This window comes from Pseudophryne corroboree, chromosome 10, assembly GCF_028390025.1.
Source record: "Pseudophryne corroboree isolate aPseCor3 chromosome 10, aPseCor3.hap2, whole genome shotgun sequence".
Classification (NCBI taxonomy): domain Eukaryota; kingdom Metazoa; phylum Chordata; class Amphibia; order Anura; family Myobatrachidae; genus Pseudophryne; species Pseudophryne corroboree.
The window spans coordinates 376,919,155-376,944,437 of record NC_086453.1 but is presented as its reverse complement, the minus strand read 5'-3'; the positions used below and the strand labels follow the sequence as shown (position 1 = coordinate 376,944,437).

The window sequence follows — 25,283 nt, the reverse complement described above, 5'->3', positions numbered from 1 at the left end:
AAATTAGTGCACCGCGTCCCCTCGCATGGCTCGCTTCGTTTACCATGCTTCGGGCATGGTGCCTTCGCTCCGCTACCGCTTCGCTCGGCACACTATACCGTTCCAATCGTAGTCCACGTGGTCGACCTAAACATTGTCGACCTAGACACTGTCGATCTTCAGACCGGATCCCGTGTATGTATGTATATATATATATATATATATATGTGTATACCCCTCTCTCCCACACTGGTCCTGTGGACTATTATTGAAGCTGAATGAACTCATGGGCCTGTCCGGCATATAATATACAGGAGGGGATAGGGGGTCGCTTCCCTCTGCCCACCACCCGCCTGTAGGAAAGGAAGCGTATATTTGGATTCCGGGGGGGCGCTGCAGCACGTACCAAGTGCAGAGCATCCCTGCTGCTGCTGCTGCCCCCACCCTCAGCAGCAGGACTTGGTACAGACCGAGCTTCTGTGCAGATCCCTGTGTCTGAGCATCCTCTCTGTGCTGCATGTCAGGGAGCTGAGCCGCTTTGTCTGGATGCAATAGGAATTCTCCCGCTCCATGCACCACACCACCGGCTGCGGCAGCCAGGCAGCGGGGCATCTGCGCCTCTCCGTGCCCACTACCTGGGGGGCCTGCGTGTGATCTGCCGAGGGGGGATCTTGTGCCTTCAGACCTGGGATCCTTGGGAGTCAGCTCTGCAGCGTACACAAAGGATGCACTGAGCAGACGTGAATCGCTCTCTGTTCCCAGAGCAGGAAGGATTAGGGAATGAATGGGAGACGGAGCTCACTGCAGAGAATGAAGCTGATCCGCTTCCCACAATGAGGTACAGTATGGTCCACTCACTCCATCCCTTGCCCTGTACCCCTGGCCAGTCTGTACCTGGGTGCACCTGCGGTGCCGGTGCATGCAGCTCTTAGGGGGGGGGGGGGGGGGGGCACATTAGGAAGTCTCGCTTCCCCCCCCACAACTTTGTACTGTAGTTGTGCATGAGTTGCTTATTCCTCTGCCTCAGTAGACAGGAGCCCTGGGCTAATGCACACAGGATGGTCACATATTAGCAACTGCAGTCATTTCTTCTCCTAGTGTGCAAGCAATCTGCCGGTCACCCTTCCTTCACCCACCGCAGATGATATATAACCCTTCTCCTCTCCCCAAATTCCACATTGTGCCTGTTCGCTGCTAACTGTCCAGATGCGACGACGTGTCTGTCTGCAGAGTCTGCCGGGTTCCCAGGCTGCGGAGTGGGCTCAGAAGGCGAGATTGGCTGATCCAACAGGTCTAGGCATTAAGAGAAGCATAATATTATGCTGGTTGGTTGCTCAGGGGGTCTGAGGTCAGCTGGCGGAGGTGCCAGGAGCTGGCGGAGGTGCTGGACGGCGCTCTTTGGGTGCCAGGGCACCGCCAATATCGGTGCTGCTGCAACCAATACTTATATTTATGCACAGCGTTTATCGGTCCTATAAAAGTTGTCTCCTATGTATCAATTGTTGAAGTAGAACTCAATGTGTTAGGCGGAGAATCTCCTGGAAAGCGCCAATTCCAAAGTCTCCGTTACACTTATACGCTGCACCTGGAACTTATCCTCTGCCTTCCCGCAGAAGCAGCGGACTTTGTTGGCCTTTGGCCTCCCCGCCACCTGTGACAATTGGCAGCCCGTGGACTGACTTGCGTGAGGCGGCCCTGGGAATACAGAGAAGGGTCATCTCATGGACGCAGAGATGTATCAGGGCATCCGGCCTACTGCCCTGTTTGCTGAATCTGCGGATGATACTACTGTGAATTGCAATTGAGTATTAGATCTCACTGCTGAGAGGATGGAAATTGCTTTCCACGGCAGCAGCGGGGCTCAGCGGCGGACTCCAGGCTGTAGAGAGGGACTGCCGGGGAATATAAGATGTTCTGTGTTGCTTTATAATGCAAGTGCTGCGCTGGGGGTAGCGCCATGCTACAAAGTGGAATGGAAGCGATATCGGTTTAGTCTAAAAAAAAAAAAACAACCCACAGTGCTCTGATTGTTTCCTTGATAGAAAGCGTTTATATGGCGCTGGGGGGAGAGGCTGGTGATTACAGGACTCTGTGTGGTGCAGACTGTAATCATTTGCTGTATGAAGTGCGGACGTACAGGCGGCTGCCCATATATATATATATATATATATATATATATATATATGGAGTCAGAATAAAGGCACAGTATATATACCTACAGAAGGTGCATCACTGATAGATTGCATCACCCGGGGACCAGGCAACGTAGAGGCTGCACTTGTGTGGTTGAGGGACTGGGTGCAGCAAATTCATACGTTATAGTACCCTGAAAAGTTTTGCATGTTTTTGTGGGGTGTGGGGGTCTTGACTTTTTGGCCTGTGTCTACCTGAGGTGTAATGGGGGATGGGGGCAAGGTAATATTCTGCAGTAGTCTAGGCAGTAGTACAACTGTGTAATAACGCCACATGCTGCCTAGGTGTATGGGAAGGCTTCTCCCCGCAGGAACACTATATGGGAGAGCACAGACGTTACTGGTGGATGGACACATTTTTCTGTACTTTATGGATGAAATCTCTGGACCCTGGAAGACAAGCAGACAAATTCATAGGCAATTGTGTTTAATAATAGACATTATATGGAAACATTTCCATGTGTACAGACCTGGTATCATGCAGTGTATTACAGTACGGGCTCTGTACTGAGCACCGCTGGCTGTAACTGTAGCTATAGCTACACCATGATCCTGTACCTGAGGGTTCTGTCTGCATGCAACTTCTGTGTATCCGCTTTGCAGGGAAACTGTGTCTGTGTGTGTCTGTGTGTGTGTGTGTGTGTGTGTGTGTGTGTGTGTGTGTGTGTGTGTGTGTGTGTGTGTGTGACTGTCAGTGTGTGTGTGTGTGTGTGTGTGTGTGTGTGTGTGTGTGTGTGTGACACTGTCAGTGTGTGTGTGTGTGTGTGTGTGTGTGTGTGACACTGTGTCAGTTTGTGTGTGACTGTGTGTGTGTGTGTGTGTGTGTGTGTGTGTGTGTGTGTGTGTGTGTGTGTGTGTGTGTGACACTGTGTCAGTGTGTGTGGTTGTGACACTGTGTCAGTGTGTGTGTCATACTGTGTCAGTGAGTGTGTGAGTGACACTGTGTGTGTGTGTGTGTGTGTGTGTGTGTGTGTGTGTGTGTGTGTGTGTGTGTGTGTGTGTGTGTGTGTAACACTGTCAGCGTGTGTGTGTGACATTGTGTCAGTGTGTGTGTGTGACAGTGTCAGTGTGTGTGTGTGTGTGACACTGTCAGCGTGTGTATGTGTGACACTGTGTCAGTGTGTGTATGTGTGACACTGTGTCAGTGTGTGTGTGTGTGTGTGTGTGTGTGTGTGTGTGTGTGTGTGTGTGTGTGTAACACTGTCAGCGTGTGTGTGTGACATTGTGTCAGCGTGTGTGTGTGACAGTGTCAGTGTGTGTGTGTGTGACACTGTCAGCGTGTGTATGTGTGACACTGTGTCAGTGTGTGTATGTGTGACACTGTCAGTGTGTGTGTGTGTGTGTGTGTGTGTGTGTGTGTGTGTGTGTGTGTGTGTGTGTGTGACACTGTGTGTGTGTCTGTGTCACTCAGTTTGTGTGTGTGTGTGTGTGTGTGTGTGTTTGTGACACTGTCAGTGTGTGTGTGTGTGTGTGTGTGTGTGTGTGTGTGTGTGTGTGTGTGTGTGTGTGTGTGTGTGTCTGTGTGTCTGTGTCACTCAGTTTGTGTGTGTTAGTGTGTGTGTGTGTGTGTGTGTGTGTGTGTGTGTTGTGTCAGTGTGGCATTGCTGAATAGGGACTGTGCAGCTTTTTATCTCATTTTCCGGCCAGGCATCCCGGTAATGTGTGAAATGCTCACAGTTTATCCTGGGTGTTACACAAGTCTCTGCCGCTCATAGTAATAATTTGCTGATGAGAATGGAGACAGAGCTGAGTTATATAACACCATGGAGATCCCTGGCATTGCAATCACATATAGACAGCGCTGAGGAGGAGGACGGTGCGTGCAGCACATGCAGAGCCTTACATTGCTGGGATTGCTGCTAAACCGTGCACAGGCTGCGTACAGGTGTAACGTTTGCTGCTGTATAGTGCAATAATAATTCCCGCATTCTGTATATACCTTGTTGGTGCCACCTGGAGCTGGGGAAGTGCATGGGTACACGGAGACTGCGCTCACCACCTGCAGATTCATGTTTCGTGGTCTCCACGCAGAGAATACGGTCTAGAGCAGAACGCGTGCTTCAACCAGGTTGATTTCCCCATGTAAATAATTGCCATTTAAAAAAAATAAACCAGGAGAAATCTCCCAAAATCTCTCACTTTCTGATTCTCACCCCCATATTACATCCCCCCCCCCCCCCCCCCCCGATGACAACAATCACGACACATTACGTGTCATCAGTCAATCGGGATTAAGCATCTCTGCAAGGGGAGATTTACTAAGACAAGTCCTTTTATCTGGATAGTTTTGGGCTTCATCTAGTCTCTTACTCTTATTAATCAACTTCTGTTGCAGTGAAGTCTCGGAGAGGAAACACTTGGGAGATAGATGGACCTGACATGAGACACATTACATCCCAATAGCCTTGTATCCAGGGCAAATGCATCTACTTGGTTTGGGCTCCACCAAGTCCTCACCAACCCTGGCACAGCGTTCTAGTGGGTGCTTGTGTAGGTAGGTCCGAGCTTTGCCGGGAGATGTGGAAAATGACAGCTCCTGGTCGCTGAGTTCAGGATATTCCTTATTTCCAGACACATGGATGTGATTGATTTCTGTGATCTAAGAAGCACTGATAGGGCTGCAATGTAAGGTCTAAAGGGATCTCCCATCATCTGCCACCCTTCCATCGTTTTCCACGCCTGAGACGCTTGGCGCTGGAGTGGAGTGGGCTCTACAATGCACTAGGGCTCTATGTACTAAAGCCTTGGACAGAGATAAAGGGGAGAGAGGCTTTAGTACATAGACTCCTCAGTCTTTAGTTGCTTGCTGAAATCTGTAAAGCCTAAGCCAAGCTTTCTACAGCTGCCAAGAACAAGGTAGAAACTTGCGGGAGGGACCCCCATCGTTATCCCCCCCGTAGTACATATTTTAGTAAAGGATTCTCTTCTTCTTTATAATACATGGAAGTGCCTCAGCTAGCAGCAGGTTTCTCTACATACCTCTAAGGAAACAGATGAACCACTCTCTTCCTTTGAGATGATGATGATGATGATGGCATGGCTGTTCCTGAGTTGCCTGCATGACGTAAGGAGAAAGGGGTCTCAACGTGAGAGCTGACACACTTTTTTGAACTTCCAAATGGTGAAGGTTCCTTGTGACATTGTCCTGCATAGATATATCTGCAGTTCCTGGAGGTGACGTCCAGGAATCTTCTGCCAAGGTCAAGCTTATAAACCGTGCGCTATAGGCTGAGCCACAGTTGGCAAGTGCACTTTGTAAAGGTTAACGGTTGGCTTTATTATCCTTGGAAGTGTCGTTCATACAGTGACAGAGCATGCCATTATATCTTCTGTATGCAGAGGGGGGTTCCCAGAGATGGACGGAGTCTAGCCATCCTGCCAATCACAAAAGTGGACTTGGCTGTCCTTTTGGGCTTATGCCGTAATTAAATTGCATTCCTTTTTAATCTGTTGGGGAATTTTTCACCCGGATGTTGAAACTCTATAAGCCTGATTTGCTAAAGTTCAAAGCAAGCCAAAAGTGGGGCCTAAATCCTCTTTGGTGGTGCCCTGGTTTGTGCATGTGCACCAAGGTATCCACCAAAGCGAGCTGGGGCTGGAGAGCAAGATGGTGACCTTTGTGGAGGGGAAGGCTCTTGCACAGGTCAAGGGAAGAGTTGGTTGGACCAAGCGCGGTGGGGCGTACAGCAACTTTCACTTAGCAAAGGACTTATTGCACCAGCTCAGAGCAGATGTGGGATCAAGACGTTAGATGCACTTTTCCCCGTTAGTAGAAAGGCATATTACCAAGATGCACTAGGGTGGTCTATAAAATGCGTGTTAGCTGATGATGCCCGATTGTGCTCTTCTATAATTGGTTCCTGCACATTTGTATTTGTTAAATAGGTATTATTAGTTTTTGTTTCTTTTTTTGTGTTGTTTTTTTACCTATGCTGTTTTTTACCTACGCTACATGGCACTCTGCTTTGCATGGGCTGTCCTATGTATTCTTGCAGCTCAGTATGCACGTTTGGCACCACTGCCGGTGATGTATACTGCGTTAGCACCAAGTGATCCGCATCACAACTACTGTAGATATAGCGAGACGCACATTTATCTTCCCCAAGGTACAAACCGATATAATGATTAGAAGATTTATTTTCTACAGTTGTAATGAATGGAGCAATCCCCAGATTACTCTCCTCCGGGTATAATGGTTTTACTAATCATCAGATTTATATTCTCCAGCGGTAACAGACGGAACGATCTGCAGATTTAGCTACCCCAGCTATTACTCATGTAATGATCTGCAGGTTTAGGGGATCATTTATCCACGAGTGATGAAACTCAGTGTGAGTGATAAGTGGTGCGCCAGCCAATCAGCTCCCAACTGTCATGTGTTTGAAAACAATACTGGCCCAGCGGTGCTCAGCTCCCAGCGATACCAGCCCAGCGGTGCTCAGCTCCCAGCGATACTGACCCAACGGTGCTCAGCTGGCAGCGATACCAGCCCAGCGGTGCTCAGCTCCCAGCAATACTGTCCCAGCGGTGCTCAGCTCCCAGCGATACTGGCCCAGCGGTGCTCAGCTCCCAGCGATACTGGCCCAGCGGTGCTCAGCTCCCAGCGATACTGTCCCAGCGGTGCTCAGCTCCCAGCGATACTGTCCCAGCGGTGCTCAGCTCCCAGCGATACTGACCCAGCGGTGCTCAGCTGGCAGCGATACTGTCCCAGCAGTGCTCAGCTCCCAGCGATACTGTCCCAGCGGTGCTCAGCTCCCAGTGATACTGACCCAGCGGTGCTCAGCTCCCAGCGATACTGGCCCAGCGGTGCTCAGTTCCCAGCGATACTGGCCCAGCGGTGCTCAGTTCCCAGCGATACTGGCCCAGCGGTGCTCAGCTCCCAGCGATACTGGCCCAGCGGTGCTCAGTTCCCAGCGATACTGGCCCAGCGGTGCTCAGCTCCCAGCGATACTGGCCCAGCGGTGCTCAGTTCCCAGCGATACTGGCCCAGCGGTGCTTAGCTCCCAGCGATACTGACCCAGCGGTGCTCAGCTGGCAGCGATACTGTCCCAGCGGTGCTCAGCTCCCAGCGATACTGGCCCAGCGGTGCTCAGTTCCCAGCGATACTGGCCCAGCGGTGCTCAGCTCCCAGCGATACTGGCCCAGCGGTGCTCAGTTCCCAGCGATACTGGCCCAGCGGTGCTCAGCTCCCAGCGATACTGACCCAGCGGTGCTCAGCTCCCAGCGATACTGGCCCAGCGGTGCTCAGTTCCCAGCGATACTGGCCCAGCGGTGCTCAGCTGCCAACGATACTGGCCCAGCGGTGCTCAGTTCCCAGCGATACTGGCCCAGCGGTGCTTAGCTCCCAGCGATACTGAACCAGCGGTGCTCAGCTGGCTGCGATACTGTCCCAGCGGTGCTCAGCTCCCAGCGATACTGGCCCAGCGGTGCTCAGTTCCCAGCGATACTGGCCCAGCGGTGCTCAGCTCCCAGCGATACTGGCCCAGCGGTGCTCAGTTCCCAGCGATACTGGCCCAGCGGTGCTCAGCTCCCAGCGATACTGGCCCAGCGGTGCTCAGCTCCCAGCGATACTGGCCCAGCGGTGCTCAGCTCCCAGCAATACTGGCCCAGCGGTGCTCAGTTCCCAGCGATACTGGCCCAGCGGTGCTCAGCTCCCAGCGATACTGGCCCAGCGGTGCTCAGTTCCCAGCGATACTGGCCCAGCGGTGCTTAGCTCCCAGCGATACTGACCCAGCGGTGCTCAGCTGGCAGCGATACTGTCCCAGCGGTGCTCAGCTCCCAGCGATACTGGCCCAGCGGTGCTCAGTTCCCAGCGATACTGGCCCAGCGGTGCTTAGCTCCCAGCGATACTGACCCAGCGGTGCTCAGCTCCCAGCGATACTGACCCAGCGGTGCTCAGCTCCCAGCGATACCAGCCCAGCGGTGCTCAGCTCCCAGCGATACTGGCCCAGCGGTGCTCAGCTACCATCGATACTGGCCCAGCGGTTGCTTCGCACCCAGCGATACTGGCCCAGCAGTGCTCAGCTCCCAGCGATACTGGCCCAGCGGTGCTCAGCTGGCAGCAATACTGGCCCAGCGGTGCTCAGCTCCCAGCGATACTGACCCAGCGGTGCTCAGCTCCCAGCGATACTGGCCCAGTGGTGCTCAGCTGGCAGCAATACTGGCCCAGCGGTGCTCAGCTCCCAGCGATACTGACCCAGTGGTGCTCAGCTCCCAGCGATACTGGCCCAGCGGTGCTCAGCTCCCAGCGATACTGGCCCAGCGGTGCTCAGCTCCCAGCGATACTGACCCAGCGGTGCTCAGCTCCCAGCGATACTGACCCAGCGGTGCTCAGCTCCCAGCGATACTGACCCAGCGGTGCTCAGCTCCCAGCGATACTGGCCCAGCGGTGCTCAGCTGGCAGCAATACTGGCCCAGCGGTGCTCAGCTCCTAGCGATTCTGACCCAGCGGTGCTCCACTCCCAGCGATACTGGCCCAACTGTGCTCCACTCCCAGTGATACTGACCCAGCGGTGCTCAGCTCCCAGCGATTCTGACCCAGCGGTGCTCCGCTACCGCCGATACTGGCCCAGCGGTGCTCAGCTCCCAGCGATACTGGCCCAACGGTGCTCCACTCCCAGCGATACTGGCCCAGCGGTGCTCAGCTCCCAGCGATACTGACCCAGCGGTGCTCCGCTACCGCCGATACTGGCCCAGCGGTGCTCAGCTCCCAGCGATACTGGCCCAACGGTGCTCCACTCCCAGCGATACTGGCCCAGCGGTGCTCAGCTCCCAGCGATTCTGACCCAGTGGTGCTCCGCTGCCGGCGATACTGGCCCAGCGGTGCTCAGCTCCCAGCGATACTGGCCCAGCGGTGCTCAGCTGGCAGCGATACTGGCCCAGCGGTGCTCAGCTGCCAGCGATACTGGCCCAGCGGTGCTCAGCTACCATCTATACTGGCCCAGCGGTTGCTTCGCTCCCAGCGATACTGGCCCAGCGGTGCTCAGCTCCCAGCGATACTGGCCCAGTGGTGCTCAGCTCCCAGCGATACTGGCCCAGCGGTGCTCAGCTCCCAGCGATACTGACCCAGCGGTGCTCAGCTCCCAGCGATACTGACCCAGCGGTGCTCAGCTCCCAGCGATAATGGCCCAGCGGTGCTCAGCAGTCAGCGATACTGGCCCAGCGGTGCTCAGCTCCCACAATACTGACCCAGCGGTGCTCAGCTGGCAGCGATACTGGCCCAGTGGTGCTCAGCTCCCAGCGATACTGGCCCAACGGTGCTCCACTCCTAGTGATACTGACCCAGCGGTGCTCAGCTCCCAGCGATTCTGACCCAGCGGTGCTCAGCTCCCAGCGATTCTGACTCAGCGGTGCTCAGCTCCCAGCGATTCTGACTCAGCGGTGCTCCACTCCCAGCGATACTGGCCCAGCGGTGCTCAGCTCCCGGTGATACTGACCCAGCGGTGCTCCGCTACCGGCGATACTGTCCCAGCGGTGCTCAGCTCCCAGCGATACTGGCCCAACGGTGCTCCACTCCCAGCGATACTGACCCAGCGGTGCTCAGCTCCCAGCGATTCTAACCCAGTGGTGCTCCGCTGCCGGCGATACTGGCCCAGCGGGTATTCAGCTCCCAGCGATACTGGCCCAGCGGTGCTCAGCTCCCAGCTATACTGGCCCAGTGGTGCTCCGCTGCCGGCGATACATGGGGATGATGTCGATGGAGGCTACTGGCATAGATTTTCGCTACACAGTCATAGATTTGTTAGCTACTGGGCTTGGTAAATAGTGAAAAATCCTGATTTTGCCGGATTTAGGCGTCTTCTACCTAGGGACGAACGTGGGCTGTAGCTGGGCCTCTGCATCCCTCTGTGCGCGATCACACAAAAGGTATGTGGCCTGGCCATTCCTCATGGGGCATGACGCAAGTCACTAGGCCTCGCCCCTGGCTCTCTGCATGCCGGCTGAGCAGAGGGCCAGGAAGCGGAGCGACTCGGCCAGACTTTCTGGATGGGAAGGCCCATCAGGACATTGACCTGTCTGGCATTTGCCGGAAGTGACAGATGTCCAGCCCGGCCCTGCTCTGCCTATGATAATGAATAGACCCCTTTAGCTTCTGCAGCTGATCCGTCCAGCAGATTTATCAGTGTTTATGCATTAATAGGACTACCTCATTGGACTGTTATCTGCCTCATCTTCTACATGGCTAACGCTGTTATCTGACCTTAGTATTATCATCATTCATGATGGAACATGGGATTTGCCTGGCAGGGAAATGGAAACTGTTGTAGTAGAAAGGCATTTCATATTGTGTGACTGCTCAAAATGATAAAAATGGCCGTTCTGCGACATTGCATTTTGGCGCCCAGTTTTTCAGGAAATGTAATGTGTAGAGCTAGAGTCAACGTGCGCATAGGCAATTGGTTTGAAGGACTATTATGAGGAACTGACGCCAATTAAGTTGTGTCAACGATGATTTGATTTAGCAGACAACATGGTCATTGAGTGGAAGTTACCTCAGGAAAGTTTGTGCCACAGTCATGGTGAACGTGCCGCAACTGAAAGTCGGTGGAGATCAAGTCATCGCCAAACTGATGAAAGCCTCTTTATGAAACAACATGGGGGTGACCCCTCCACAACAGTGAGTGTTTGGGGTTACACATCAGGAAACTGGTGACCTATTCTTGGCAGAAGTAGAAGATAGAAGTGTCTAAACTCTAGTGAATGTTCTTAAGCAAAAGGTTTCTGAAGGAGCTATCATCTGCTGTTATTCCTGGCACACCTACGGAACAGATGATCTGAGCCAAGCAGGCTTTCTACACTTTGTGGAAATTATGTTGAGTTCTGCAAAGTTGTTTGATAAAAAGCATGGTGGAGCTACCCAACACCACCTGATGTCCTAATTCGCCCGGTCTCTATGGCACAAGGAAATGGGCAAATGTGATCTGTATGAAGCTATTCTATAAGCAATACTTCTGTTCTGGGAACCGGAAATTCAATATTAATGCTGTGGTCAGCTAAGCAGCCAGTCGGCCATGAGGAGGACGAGTCATTTGGGAGGAGGATCAATGATTTGGTCACTTTAATACATAAGTACGGATTTATCTTCTAACAATCAGCCAATTTATCTTCTCCCTCTATAACTGATCTGACGATAATGTATCCGCTCCAGGTGTAACCAGTGTTACCATTAGCAGATTTATCTTCTCTCAGTGTAGTAGATGGGATGACCACCAGTAAATAAGTGTCAAATGTGCTACCTTCAGCGCAATTCGACAGATCTATCATCAACCTGTATTAAAACAATTACTGCAGAGAAAACCAGGAGGCATGGTGCTGATGCAGGGATAGCCAGAGGTTGGTGATGGTGGTGGTGGTATGGAAGGGGTGTTCTCTCCCCTACTCTGAAGGGCCAGAGATGTTCAAACATCTAGGGGCCCATTTATCAATGCGTTTTATCATATGTAACGAGTTTAAAACTTGTTGCGCATGATTAATGGTGCTCCGGCCAATCCGCTCCCAACTGTCATTTTTCAAACACGTGGCAGTTGGGAGCTGATTGGCTGGAGAACAATTTATGATCCACAGCGAGTTTGGTCTTTCCCTCAGCATCTATAAGCAGGATCAGCTGCATCTTATAGGAGTATAACCAATGTAATCCTCTGTAGATGTATCTTCTCTCGGTAATACTGATGTAATGATCAGCAGATTTATCTTCTGTAGGTATAATCAATGTAAGGTCCAGTAGATTCAACTCCTCCAGGGATAAATGATGCAACGCTCTGCAGATTTACCTTCTCCAAGTGTCACAGATGTACGCTGTTACAGGTGTGTCCTCGTTCACCCATGCTTTTTGCGCCATATGGCTCAATATGCATGGCGCTACTTAGACGCCACGCTGCGGCACTTTCGTACATATATCTTTAGCACCTGCGTCACAGCTGCTTCCAAAGTGCTTTTGTCGTCATGGGCTCACCCGTGTTGGTCCTCGTCTTTTGCCTTTACCCCCAGGGTAGCCTGCAATACCAGCAGCAGAATCCAGGCTGCTTGTGTGTCGGACTTTTGTGACATTAGTCATGCGAATAAGCTGCACATTCAGACTAGACATAGCACGTTACAGTCGTGTACCATACTATAGCGTGTGTTATACACCCTGTGCTGTTGCGATGAATGGAATATCACCCATACAGATTGCACCGTACCATCCACAGTTTAACAAACTCATATATGTGTGTGTGTATATGTACACATATGTGTATGTATGTGTGTGTGTATATATATATATATATATATAAAGTGCATCTTATACTTGGAAACCAGGATTGAGCTCCCACTTCCTGAGCGTTACTGCCTTCTTCTCCTGCAAATATGTTGTATAGTACATGGCCCGGAGGGGGAGGGGGGGGGGGAGATGCATCAAGTCTCTGTGTGAGATACATGGTGCTTGAAAGTTTGTGAACCCTTCAGAATATTTTATATTTCTGCTGAAATTTGGCCTAAAACTAGCTCAGATTTTTACACGAGTCCTGAAAGTAGATAAAGAACCAAATCACACAAATGAGACAAAATAATTAGACGCGCCCATTTTTTTTTTTGCGATAAATGCCCCGATATCGCATATCTGTGAGTGGCAGAAGACTCGTATGTGCCCCTTTGTTGTCAATATCTGGTATGACCCCCTTGTGGGGCAGTAACTCGATGTAAACATTTCCGGTAATCGCTGATCAGTCCTGAACATCGGCTAGGAGGAATTTTACCCCATTCCTACGTACAGACCAGCTTCATCTCTGTGATGTTGGTGGGTTTTCTCCCATGGACTGCTCACTTTAGGCCCTTCCACAACATGTACTGTAGATTGGATGAAGGTCAGGACTTTGACTTGGGCCATTCCAAAACTTTACATTTATTCTTCTTTAACCATTTTTTTGGTCGACTGACTTGCGTGCGTTGGGTCGTTGTCTTCCTGCATCATAACTAATAATAACTATTTGTGATGGCCCCACAGACATTAGGTATCTGGCCTTCCTGTCCATCAGCCGTGACCTCTGGTATTGGTGAGATAGTTGCCTCCACCGGCAGGTACATGCAGTGCTTTCTTGAGTCATAACTATAATTGGCCTGCACAGAAAGATTGTCAGCTCATCTGGTTAGAAGGCTGCCATAGCTTATACCATTGACCAGAGTTCTGGGCTAGACCAGGTACAGTACTTATAATTCCTGGCCACTGCTAAAGGCAAAAGTAAGAAATTAAAGATGGGAAAGTATAGTAAATCACCTACCAATGGATGCAAAGGATAAAGGTAGGGCAATCTTAACGTATAGGCACGCTGGGTATCTGCTGAGGGCCCCACTGTTCTAGGGGCCTCCGAGCATGGGCGGGTGGTGGTCACACGGGCAGAGCGGCGAGGCAGCATTCTCTACCGGCCTCCCAGCCTGTGTTTTTTTTTTCTAAAGTAGTTCCCGTGAATGGGTTTGTAGGGGCCATTACCGGGGGGTGGGGGGATCATATGGTAGAGTGTTAGCTACCGGGGCAAGCTATTGAAATTAAAAATAAATGAGGGATCACAGCTATTCCCACAATCTGTTTTCCAGGTAAGATCAGTGACCGGGTGCAGGGGGGAAAGGTTCCGTTCGCTGCGCATGCAGAGAATATGTATGTTCTGCTTATACGATGGTTATGGGCCAGTTTATTAAATCTGGTAATGCCCTGTCCCCAGTGGGTGTTTATGCCAGAGACACGGCCTCCCCATATACAACAGGGCCTCAGCGCCGGTAGTAGGATGCACAGAACACGACACTCACTTCACGCTAGGGTCACGGCGATACAAGTACCGGCGCAGGGATCTCAGGATGGCGCAACGATAAATGCTCGGTGATTTGATAAAAAGCATTTCTCATTTGCCAATAATTTTAAATATCAGTAATTCTTTATTCTTCGCTTTCTACAGTGTGTGTGTGTGTGTGTGTGTGTGTGTGTGTGTGTGTGTGTGTGTGTGTGTGTGTGTGTCTGTATGTGAGCATGTGTGTGTGTGTGTGTGTGTGTGTGTGTGTGTGTGTGTGTGTGTGTGTGTGTGTGTCTGTATGTGAGCGTGTGTGTGTGTGTGTAAATAATATAATTTCTTTCTTTCTTTGCTACTGTAAGTGGGACTGAAGCCCACCTGGGGCCGGCAGGCCAGGCTACGCATGAGCGAATCCCCTGAGGCCGGCCTGGCGAAGCAGAACGTTAACTCTTACCGCTCTGGAACTTTTTTTTTTTTTTTGTATCTTGGTTAATTTTCACTTACACTTAGCTGCTGGCCCCTGACATGCGGCCTCGGCTCCTATATCCGGGTCCTATATCCCGGTCTCCTGATGATCAAAGTACACAAGCAAAGTACAGATTGAGTATCAATAGCTAAAGAAGTTCATCTGCCAATAATTCAAGCGGGGTGTGAATAAAACCATTAAAAAACTTGTAATATAGAAATGAGATCCGTCCTTGCAAATTGTTTTTTTTTTAATTTTAACAGTTAAAAAAAAAAATGTTTTTAAAGCCATCGTACGTTTGCGCTTAGTATTCTGTCTCACATATGCGTCATACACAGAACGCGGAAAGACAGCTCATTACTCCCCTGTATAATGTGAGCGACACAGACTCCACCCAGTCCACGCGTCACAGGCTGTGAGATGTGCGATCATTCGCTAGTAAGTCATGAGATTGTCTTTTACAACAACGACAAGGATAGTTGTGCATCATACAGTCAGGAGAGGTTCTGTAGGGGAGGCGAGTAACCCGGCTAGGGCGCGGCTTATAGCTTCTTATAGACGCTCCCAGAGCAGATCAGCCAATCAGAAACGACTACAAAAAATGTGTATAACGCTGGTGAATTCTTTATTCTGCTGAAAAAGGGTACAGCGTTGTGTCAGCTTTACAGGCCACAGCACTTTGTATGGGTCGACCTGAAAAAAGTCGACAGTGTCTGGGCCGCATAATGCTCCCAGGTGGGGTCTGTAACTCAGGGTCTGTTCCCCCGGAGATACGTTTTTCCCCCTCGTCACCCCATACATGAAAAGGTTAATGCCAGCAATAACACTGCTGCCATTGGCACTACAGCCCCATTACCCGCAGGAAGATTACCCAGTGAAGGCTTCCTATGCTTTTGCCTGGTCAATTCTATTCTATTTATCAAGTATCGCAGTGGAACATCCACCCAGCGTGAAGGGGTCGAGGCTGCCTGGACCCTCCAACATACTTCATTATTGAGTAGCTCGGAGAGGAGATGCTGCTGACCACTTTGGGGGGTGGTGTTGGGCTGTTGCGTCAGTAGGCCCTGCCCCACCACCGGAAAAATGCGTGATTGGCGGTTTTGCGAGAAAGGGGCGGGCTTATTGACACAAATTGTATCGTTAAGCCCCGCCTCTTGTCCGCAGACCCACAATTACAGAGATTATCTCCCCATCGTGCCCGCTTCACTAGGAAACAGGGGGGATGCGGGAGAGCCGCCGACTTCTATGGGGATGCGGGGGAGCACCCGAAAAATCTGAAGTCTCCCGCAACTTCTGAGAGAGTAGGCCCTCCAACCAACCTTACACATTGCAGAATGTGCGTCCTTTGCGTCGCTCCAGGCAGCACTGAAGCAGCGTTACTGGTCGCAGGATGCAATTCCAGTGGACAGTGCAAGCAAGATGCGGGGGCCGTGGCGTAATAACGATGCTGCCCTCTGGGCCCCCCCAAGTGACAGCCCTGGTCGCTCACCCCTCCCTACACCCTACTTGTTCTGCTGTCACCAGTGAAAGCTGAGCTCTGGCCGCTCCCAGCAGAACGCGTTCCTTATTATCAGGCAGTCTGCTGCGCGGTTCCTGGGGCTGAGGACATTTTCCTAGTGTCATTTTCTTTTCTTTTAAATGACGGCTTTACAGCATTGATTAGTGCTCACCGGGGATGTCATTCCATACTCCATGTAAAAGGCACATTTGGCTGCTGGCACAGGGATAATTGGGCACTTTCTATTGACAAATCCCTTTACAGTCTCGGCTGTCGCAGACTTGGAGCCTCCATATTGAGCGGCGTTAGAGGGGGTGATACTGCGCCGTACGTGATGGAAATGCTTTCTATTTATTAACAGTTTCTTATATAGCGCAGCAAATTCCGTTGCGCTTTACAATTGGAAATAACAATGATATAACAAACTGGGTGATAACAAACAGTCATAGAGGTAGGAGGGCCCTGCTCGCAAGCTTACAATCTTTCTGTCTGACGGTTTACGTTGCTATGAAGTGACATGGGAGCAGCAAAAGAGAGATATATACTTCAGTCAGAGGCGGATTACAAAATAGGGGCCCCTTGTGCCGTCTCATGCCCCCCCCACCCCTCTTTGCTACTGCATTTGCGTAAATCTCTGCTATAAACCGCGTCAGCGCCATTTCCCCCATTGATTTCTGTAAGTGAGCAGTGATATGCGGTGTGGCCCCCCCTGTGTACCGCACACCCTGCAACCATTATAGATACGCTCATGGCTACAGTACACGTTGGCGCTATCAGGGCAGTGACCTGCGACGCAATAATTTGATGCGTATTTCTCTACAACAATGAAATATATTTAGGTTTACAGTATTTCCTCTTTCTTAGCAGCGCTGATGTGTCGCCAGCGCCGCCGCCGGCTGAGACCATGTTTATACCGTGACCTGAAGCTGACTTTTGATGAATGGCCTCTCTATTATGAGAGCTGCTTTCATTACCAGCTGTTCATCTAACACTGAGGATGTCTCGGGGTAGAGGGAAGATTGCGCAGATTATTCCGAGTCGCGAGACTAAAATTGATATTTCCTTTTCTTTCTCTCTTCCCAGAGCTGATTAACATGATTTGTGAGACAGAAATGTTTTACACTGATTATCATTATGTAATTCTATTACCTTCTGACTCGTCTGACCCCGCCAGAGTCCCGTTCCCCGCGCGGCACTTCCATTGCTGACGGAACTCTTCTGACAGGAGAGGATCCTGTTTGTGTCAGTAATACAGTATGCACAATGGGCCTAATTCAGACCTGATCGTAGCCCTGCAAAATGTTGGGCTGCGATCAGTCACACAGACATGCGGGGGGACGCCCAGAACAGGGCTAGTCCACCCCGCATGTCAGCACCCCCCCCCCCCCCCCCCCGCAGAAGTACAAAAGCATCGCAGAGCGGCCGGGAGCTCCTCTTCACTGCCCGGGTCGCAGCGGCTGCTGTGATGTCACACAGCCGCCGCAACCCACCCGCGGCACGCCTGCATTGGCCGGACTGCGCCCCCTAAACGGCGGCTTAATGCCAACGTTCCGCCCAGCGAACTCCTCTGCCTGTCAATCAGGCAGAGGCGATCACCAGCCTGCGTCAGCCATCGGCTTTCAGCCATGCACCGGCGCACTGCGGCACCGGCGCATGCACACTTCAGATCCGATCGCTGCTGTGCGAAAACGCACAGCAGCGATCGGGTCTGAATGACCCCCCATGTTTACATCTACACTACTAGTACAATATTATTTATTCATAATGTATAATGTGTAAAATGGCGCTGTCGCATTGACAGAATCATGGCGGCGCTACGAGCGTAGCATTGACCGCAGTCCCTAGTTTACAAGTTTTAAAGATTTGTTGTTGGAATCGCTCATTTATCAACGAGTGATAAAACTCTTTGCGGATGATAAAACTTGTTGCGTATGATAAATGGTTCTCCAGCGGGATTCCGGCGACGGTATGGTGACCAGCGCTCTACTGACCACCGGTCGTACATACCCAACCCCTCCAGCCAATCAGCTCCAAACTGACATGTACTCAGCTCCTGTCATGTGTTTGCAAAATGACAGTTGGAAGCTGATTGGCTGGAGTACCTTTATCATATGCCACGAGTCTTATCACTCATTGATAAATGGGCCCCTATGCGTTGGATATGTTTGCGTTTTGCACATCTGAACCCCCTGTCAACTGGAACTGGCACCCAAGGGATCATAGAGACTTCTTGTGGAAAATGGTACCTCCGATGAACGTTAATATACAATATGTCTGTAGCTAGAATGTGGCACCAAGACATACAGTAGATACCCTGGACATGGTTGTAGGCGTATCATGACAGTGTATTTTGAAGCTTTGACCGACCTTTCACCTGTGAGAATGAACAAATGCAATAGGGGTAAATATAACTAAGCCTTGAAAAGTGATAGATTTCACAGTGATAAAGTACCAACCAATCAGCTGCTAACTGTCATATTAAAGGCGGTGTTTGAAAAATGACAGGAGCTGATTGGTTGGTATTTTATCACCGTCCACTTTGCCTCCGCACCTGAATGACCCCCACTAAGCAGCGATAATGACTGACTGTAATCGTTGGTATCTGTCGACACTAGCATATAATGAATGGGTTCTAGAGTCGGCAAACTTACACATGCTATATAAGAACAAGCCCTATCACCCTGAAGGTTATACTGCGTTTGGGCTCCCGCTATCCGCAGAAGCAGAAACCGGCAGTGCAAGACTTGGTTTGTTTTTGTCCCTTCGGTTAAAGGGGGTCATTCGAGTTGCTCGCTAGCTGCATTCGTTCGCTGTGCAGCGATGAGGCAAAAAAAAAGGCACTTTTGCGTATGCGGCGCAATGCACACGCGCGACGTACTATTACAACGAACGATGTACTTTCACACAGGGTCTAGCGAAGCTTTTCAGTCGCACTGCTGGCCGCAGAGTGATTGACATGAAGTGGGCATTTCTGGGTGTCAACTGACCGTTTTCAGGGAGTGTTCGAAAAAAACGCAGGCGTGCCAGGAAAAACGCAGGCGTGGCTGGGCGAACGCAGGGCGTGTTTGTGACGTCAAAACAGGAACTGAACAGTCTGAAGTCATCGCAAGCGCTGAGTAGGTTTAGAGCTACTCTGAATCTGCACAAAAACACTTTGCCGCCGCTCTGCGATCCTTTCGTTCACACTTCTGCTAAGCTAAAATACACTCCCAGTGGGAGGCGGCATAGCGTTTGCACGGCTGCTAAAAACTGCTAGCGAGCGATCAACTCGGAATGACCACCACAGTCTTTTACCATTTGACCTTATTGATTTCTATAACCTAAAGCTAAAATATCAGGACATCCCCTTGAGTATCGTATGCAGACCTCTCTCCCTGGTTGAGTGACTGCCTGATTTGTGGAGAGAACACTTTTCTCTCATGGCCTAGTCGTTGGTCGGAACCAGATTCAGATTCTCTGTGACCCTGAAAAATGACTTTTCCTGCCTCCGGCTCCCGACGCAAAGTGTTGTCATTCTCATGAGGTGGAAAATCTCATGTCTGCTGCGGTAAATTATTGTATAGAGAACCTGTGTTGTACGACGTCTCGCTGTCTGTCTGTGATATACGCATCTGCTAACGGCATGTAACAGCATTTACATCGGCAGTTAGGAACTATGGGCTAGAGTTATCAATGCTTGGAGAGAGATAAAGTACCAACCAATCAGCTCATAACTGTTATTTTTTCAAAAACAACCTGTAATATGGCAGTTAGGAGCTGATTGGGCGATACTTTATCTCTCTCCAAGGATTTATAGCTCACCTAGCCCCATATACATTACCGGTAAGCAGTGAGACGCGGTGCGTTCTTACTGTATGTTGAGGTGACAGGTAATGTGTAGAACAGGTGTAGCAGAATTTGGTGCAGCGCACGGCTCTATATAACGCCAGTGGGTGCTCCGGGAGTGGGGAGAATGTAAAGGTGTATTAGCATAAACTGATATAATACGTTCCGTGCAGCTGCTCCAGCTGTTGCAGTAACGATGTGCATTGTAAGGTTATGGCACAAGGTGTAGGTCTTACATAACGTGATTGGTAAAAGATTGGAAGAGACGGTATCTGTTCTGCGACGCTGAGCTCACCATCTGTCTCATCCCCTGCAGCAATCTCAATTACACACCAAGAACGATTTGTTAAATAACATTTCTATTCGGCATGTACATGACCTTTTACCCCTGTGCCAAGCGCAATGTGTGCTGTAATTGTGCAACGCCATCATGTCGTACAGCGGAGAACGCCATTATTTCACTGCAGACGTTTCCTCAGTAACATACTGTACAACCTGCGGGATACTCTCCCCTGCTTTCCTAATCTGTACATACAAATGTCTTTCTGTTCCCATAAACCGGAGTACGAGGTCTGCTCACAATGTGTTCTCGCTGTAATAGCCCCCACCCATCCTGCCGCTAGTGAGCTCCGGCTGTCGCGTTTTATAATATTGATGTGTCTAACAATAGCTACCAATTATCCACTCCGTTATGTGAGGGTGGTGACTGTGCCCGGGTCACATTTTAAGTCCTGCTCAATGCTACGTTAGTACATGGGGCCTCAATGTCCAGGCCGCAGATCTGTGCTATGGGAATGTGAAGGCCGGTCACTGATCCGTCTGCAATAAATACTTCTGCTCCTGTGATAGGGGAGAAGCTTAGGAAAGGGCCTGGGAGTCTTTTTATTCAGGCCAATATGTGAGATTTATTTATTGGCAAACAAAGAAGGTTATTCAGGTGTGTTAGCAAACCAAAACAGCACACTAATGGTTAAAACCATGCTGCACTGCAGGTGGGGCAGGTGTAACATGTGCAGAGAGAGTTAGATTTGGGTGGGTTATATTGTTTCCGTGCCGGGTAAATACTGGCTGCTTTATTTTTACACTGCAATTTAGATTTCAGTTTGAACACCCCCTACCCAAATCTAACTCTCTCTGCACATGTTACATCTGCCTCACCTGCACTGCACATGGTTTTATCCATTAGTGTGCTTTTTTTGGTTTGCTAACAACCCTGAATAAGGCACAAAACCCATTATCCCTGCAGTTTATCATACATAGAGGATCACGGACTCTGCCAAACGATGCTGCATTTATAGATTCATTGCACATTTTGGGGTCTACTTATCAAGCTGTGCTAATGAGGATGATTTTTACCACGACGATGTATAGCCCTGTGTGGACAAGTCAGCTAGCAGTGCTGATTTGGGCGTTGCAAGTGCTGCCACAATAACTGATTCATAGGTTTTCCCATGCAAAGATGTTAAGACCTATCACCAGCAAAAACAAAGATTCAGAAATAGACTCCATCACTTGTCTTGTTTATGCATTCATGGACCATTGTACAGTGTCGCCACTTGTTAGTTATGCTGTGTGTAATTATCATCATCAATGCAGAACGCCCAACTTTTTGGTGGGAGTTCCGATTTGTGGTGCTTGTGGTTTCGCTCAGAGTTTCTGAGTGTATTATACGGTATTAGGGGTGGTGCATGATTTTGGAGCATTTGAGCTGGGTGCATTTCTCTAAAAGCATTCTGCATGTATTATGGGGCAGGGATATACTGGTGATAGAAGCTGACTGCGGGGCTCACTGAATGAACCCTTTGGGAACAACTTGGAAGGGGAGGGAAAAAGCATTCTAGATAACAAGATGGTATTAACCCCAAATACTATACATATCAGCGATCGCATTAACTCATGTGCATCCATCTAAGATTCACCAGCCCTCATTTTCCAGGCACTTCTCCAGATCAGTCTCATGCCTCTCACATAACCCTAAACATTATCTTGCAGAAAAGAAACCTTACTGTACAGATAGATCCACAGTTATCTTGGCTTCTTTGCTGCGCCTAGGCACACCATGGTTTATTTACATAAACCCTTCATCTATTGTTCTCAGATGCAATACAAAACAGAGAACAATACAGCAGTGCATAAAGTAATTACAGCAAGGAATGAAGTCCGACTGCCCAGTCTCAGTTAATCCTATTAAAGGCCAAGATAAACATGGGCCCATCTGTATATGACAGCAGGATACAACCAATAAAGTGTTGTTGACAAAAAAAGGACCAGCACAACAGTGTTTATTTTCTGTTTTGAAAACAATAAAGTCTTGTTCAAATCAGGAATTAAAATAGCTGTGCATTTGTTATTACTAATTAATACAATTTAATATAAATTTGTTGATTTTATGAAGGAGTCGGGCAATAGCAAAATGGGGGAATCGAAGGTTTCATGTACCAACTCCACAGCCCTGCTAGAAGACTTCACATGCAGTCTGATTGCTTTGTGTTTATTGTTGCTTTACACATTTAGGGGGCTGATTTTTTTCTGTCATGATAAGTTTCATTTCTTATCTCTGCATATCCCATAGGTTACAATGGGATAAAGCCACCGATAGATGGTATCCACTAACCGTGCCAAGCTTTTTCAGAGCATGGTAAATTGGGCGTTTTAGCGCCGGGTCGAGGGTCTCAATTCAGACACTCCCCGGTGGCACTCTAGGGCTTTGTCGGAGCTGTCTGTTTCGCAGGTTCATGAGTTCTGGGGCTGGTGGGGAGTGGTATCTGTGGGACAATTATATACCTCAGGGGTTCTTAAATTCTTTAGTCAATTGCGGCAGGAGTTTCATTTGTCTACTGTCCACTTCTTCAGGTTTTTACAACTCGGACACGCCTTATCTAGCCAATTCCCTGATGCACCCCTGCAAATCCAGGACTCCCCCCATGATGTCAGTTGGCTCTTGTAGAACACTGTCCAATTTCTATTTGTTTATGTTGCAAGCCCATTGCTCGGCAGAGCTACTGGGCCGTAAAGTTAAGTGGGAAGCTGATCTGGGTGTCTCATGGGAAGATAGATGGTGTTTGGCCTTGGAATACCCCTAGGTCTCTATCATATCTATTCACTTTCAGCAAATACAACTATTCTTACTGCATAGGGTATACCTAAACCTGACATGTCTCTGTAGGTTCCGTGGCAGGGAAACACCTCAATGTCCTAAGTGCGGAGCGGCTGAGGGCACTTTTTGACCCTTGGTGTGGGACTCCCCCCATGTCTCATCTTTTTGGACCTGAGTGCTTAGGGTGGTGGCCTCTACGGGTGTTCCCTGTGAAATGCTTACCCCCATAGTTTGCATATTGGGTATAATCGAGGAGGACACGCTGGACAAATTCACTATATGTTTTACATATATGCATGCTGGCTAAAGTTTTCATAGCCCATACCTGTCCCCACGGGTCCAGATTATAACCACTGGCTCTCCGTGGTCAATGTAACGGTGTCGCACGAGAAGTACACTTACCTAGCTATAATGCAGAGTCTAAATTCAGCAATATCTGGGCTACGTGGCTTGACTGACTTTTTCTTGACAATTTACGTTTTCTGTTGATGGGTTGTTCTCCCTTTTTTGGAATATATTGGTATTTTATTTGTAATTCTATATTGTTTATCTTGTGTGGCTCTTTTGTACTACAAAGTGCATATGTTCACTTTTTCTTTCTTAATGCAGTATTGTATATATTTGTAAAATTCCAATTAAAAAAATACTTATTTCAAAACCAATGTTTTAGCCGTTCCCATGAAGCGCTCTGGAGACTGCATTTGCAATCGTAAAGACGGGACCACAGCAGATATTGTAGATGCACAAAAATATGGCGATATTCCTAAAATGACAGTATTTTGAAGATTTACCGCATTATTAGGGTGTAATAAATACGCCTCTTAATGCTACTTTACTCTCCTGTGAAATATGCTCCACTTTTTTTTTTTAATCCTTTCTCCCTTGTTTTATTAAGAGAACTGACATCTTTATTATCATTATCCGTTGTTTTGAGACAGGATAATTTCCTACTTTATTTAATGTGAGATGATAAAACATTTGTCAAAAATATACTTAAAAGGCGACCAGATAATGTGTATTGTGTATAAGTGACATCTAATTGCACTGTCAGGAACACCATTATACCCTACGGATTACAGAAGCACGAACTAGACGGAACGTTACAGCAACGCCTGCATTCCTCCACTCCACAGAGTATCTCCCAAGCGTCACACATTGAGATGGGAACAAAGGGATGCGGTTATGTGACCGACGCTCACAATACCGACGCTGGAATCCCGAACGCTGAATAGCACGCCGGAAGGCATGCCGACCAACAGAGACTATTCCAACTCATGGGTGAGCCTACAAGGGGCTTCACTGCGATCACCCCCTGCCGGCCATCTAACAGCCGGGATCCCAGCGTCGGTGTGATGACCGCCGGTCACACAAACCCAACCAGGAACAAAGTAGCACCCAACAGCCACACTGCAATACACAGTAACCCACACCAACAGCCACACTGCAATACACAGTAACCCACACCAACAGCCACACTGCAATACACAGTAACCCACACCAACAGCCACACTGCAATACACAGTAACCCACACCAACAGCCACACTGCAAGACACAGTAACCCACACCAACAGCCACACTGCAAGACACAGTAACCCACACCAACAGCCACACTGCAATACACAGTAACCCACACCAACAGCCACACTGCAAGACACAGTAACCCACACCAACAGCCACACTGCAATACACAGTAACCCACACCAGCAGCCACACTGCAAGACACAGTAACCCACACCAACAGCCACACTGCAATACACAGTAACCCACACCAACAGCCACACTGCAAGACAGTAACCCACACCAACAGCCACACTGCAATACACAGTAACCCACACCAACAGCCACACTGCAAGACACAGTAACCCACACCAACAGCCACACTGCAAGACACAGTAACCCACACCAACAGCCACACTGCAAGACACAGTAACCCACACCAACAGCCACACTGCAATACACAGTAACCCACACCAACAGCCACACTGCAAGACACAGTAACCCACACCAACAGCCACACTGCAATACACAGTAACCCACACCAACAGCCACACTGCAAGACACAGTAACCCACACCAACAGCCACACTGCAAGACACAGTAACCCACACCAACAGCCACACTGCAATACACAGTAACCCACACCAACAGCCACACTGCAATACACAGGAACCCACACCAACAGCCACACTGCAAGACACAGTAACCCACACCAACAGCCACACTGCAATACACAGTAACCCACACCAACAGCCACACTGCAAGACACAGTAACCCACACCAACAGCCACACTGCAATACACAGTAACCCACACCAACAGCCACACTGCAAGACACAGTAGCCCACACCAACAGCCACACTGCAATACACAGTAACCCACACCAACAGCCACACTGCAATACACAGTAACCCACACCAACAGCCACACTGCAATACACAGTAACCCACACCAACAGCCACACTGCAAGACAC

The 25,283-nt window shown here is 49.5% G+C and overlaps 1 protein-coding gene across 3 annotated transcripts in view; it reads left to right on the top strand.

The window, feature by feature from the left end:
* Window positions 1–438: 438 nt before the first annotated feature.
* Window positions 439–25,283, top strand: part of B3GAT1 (beta-1,3-glucuronyltransferase 1) — a 98,947-nt gene continuing 74,102 nt past the window's right edge. For all 3 annotated transcript variants that reach the window (XM_063943805.1, XM_063943803.1, XM_063943804.1), the window contains exon 1: window positions 439–817. The gene's annotated coding sequence lies outside the window, so the exon portion shown is untranslated. The remainder of the gene's footprint in view (window positions 818–25,283) is intronic.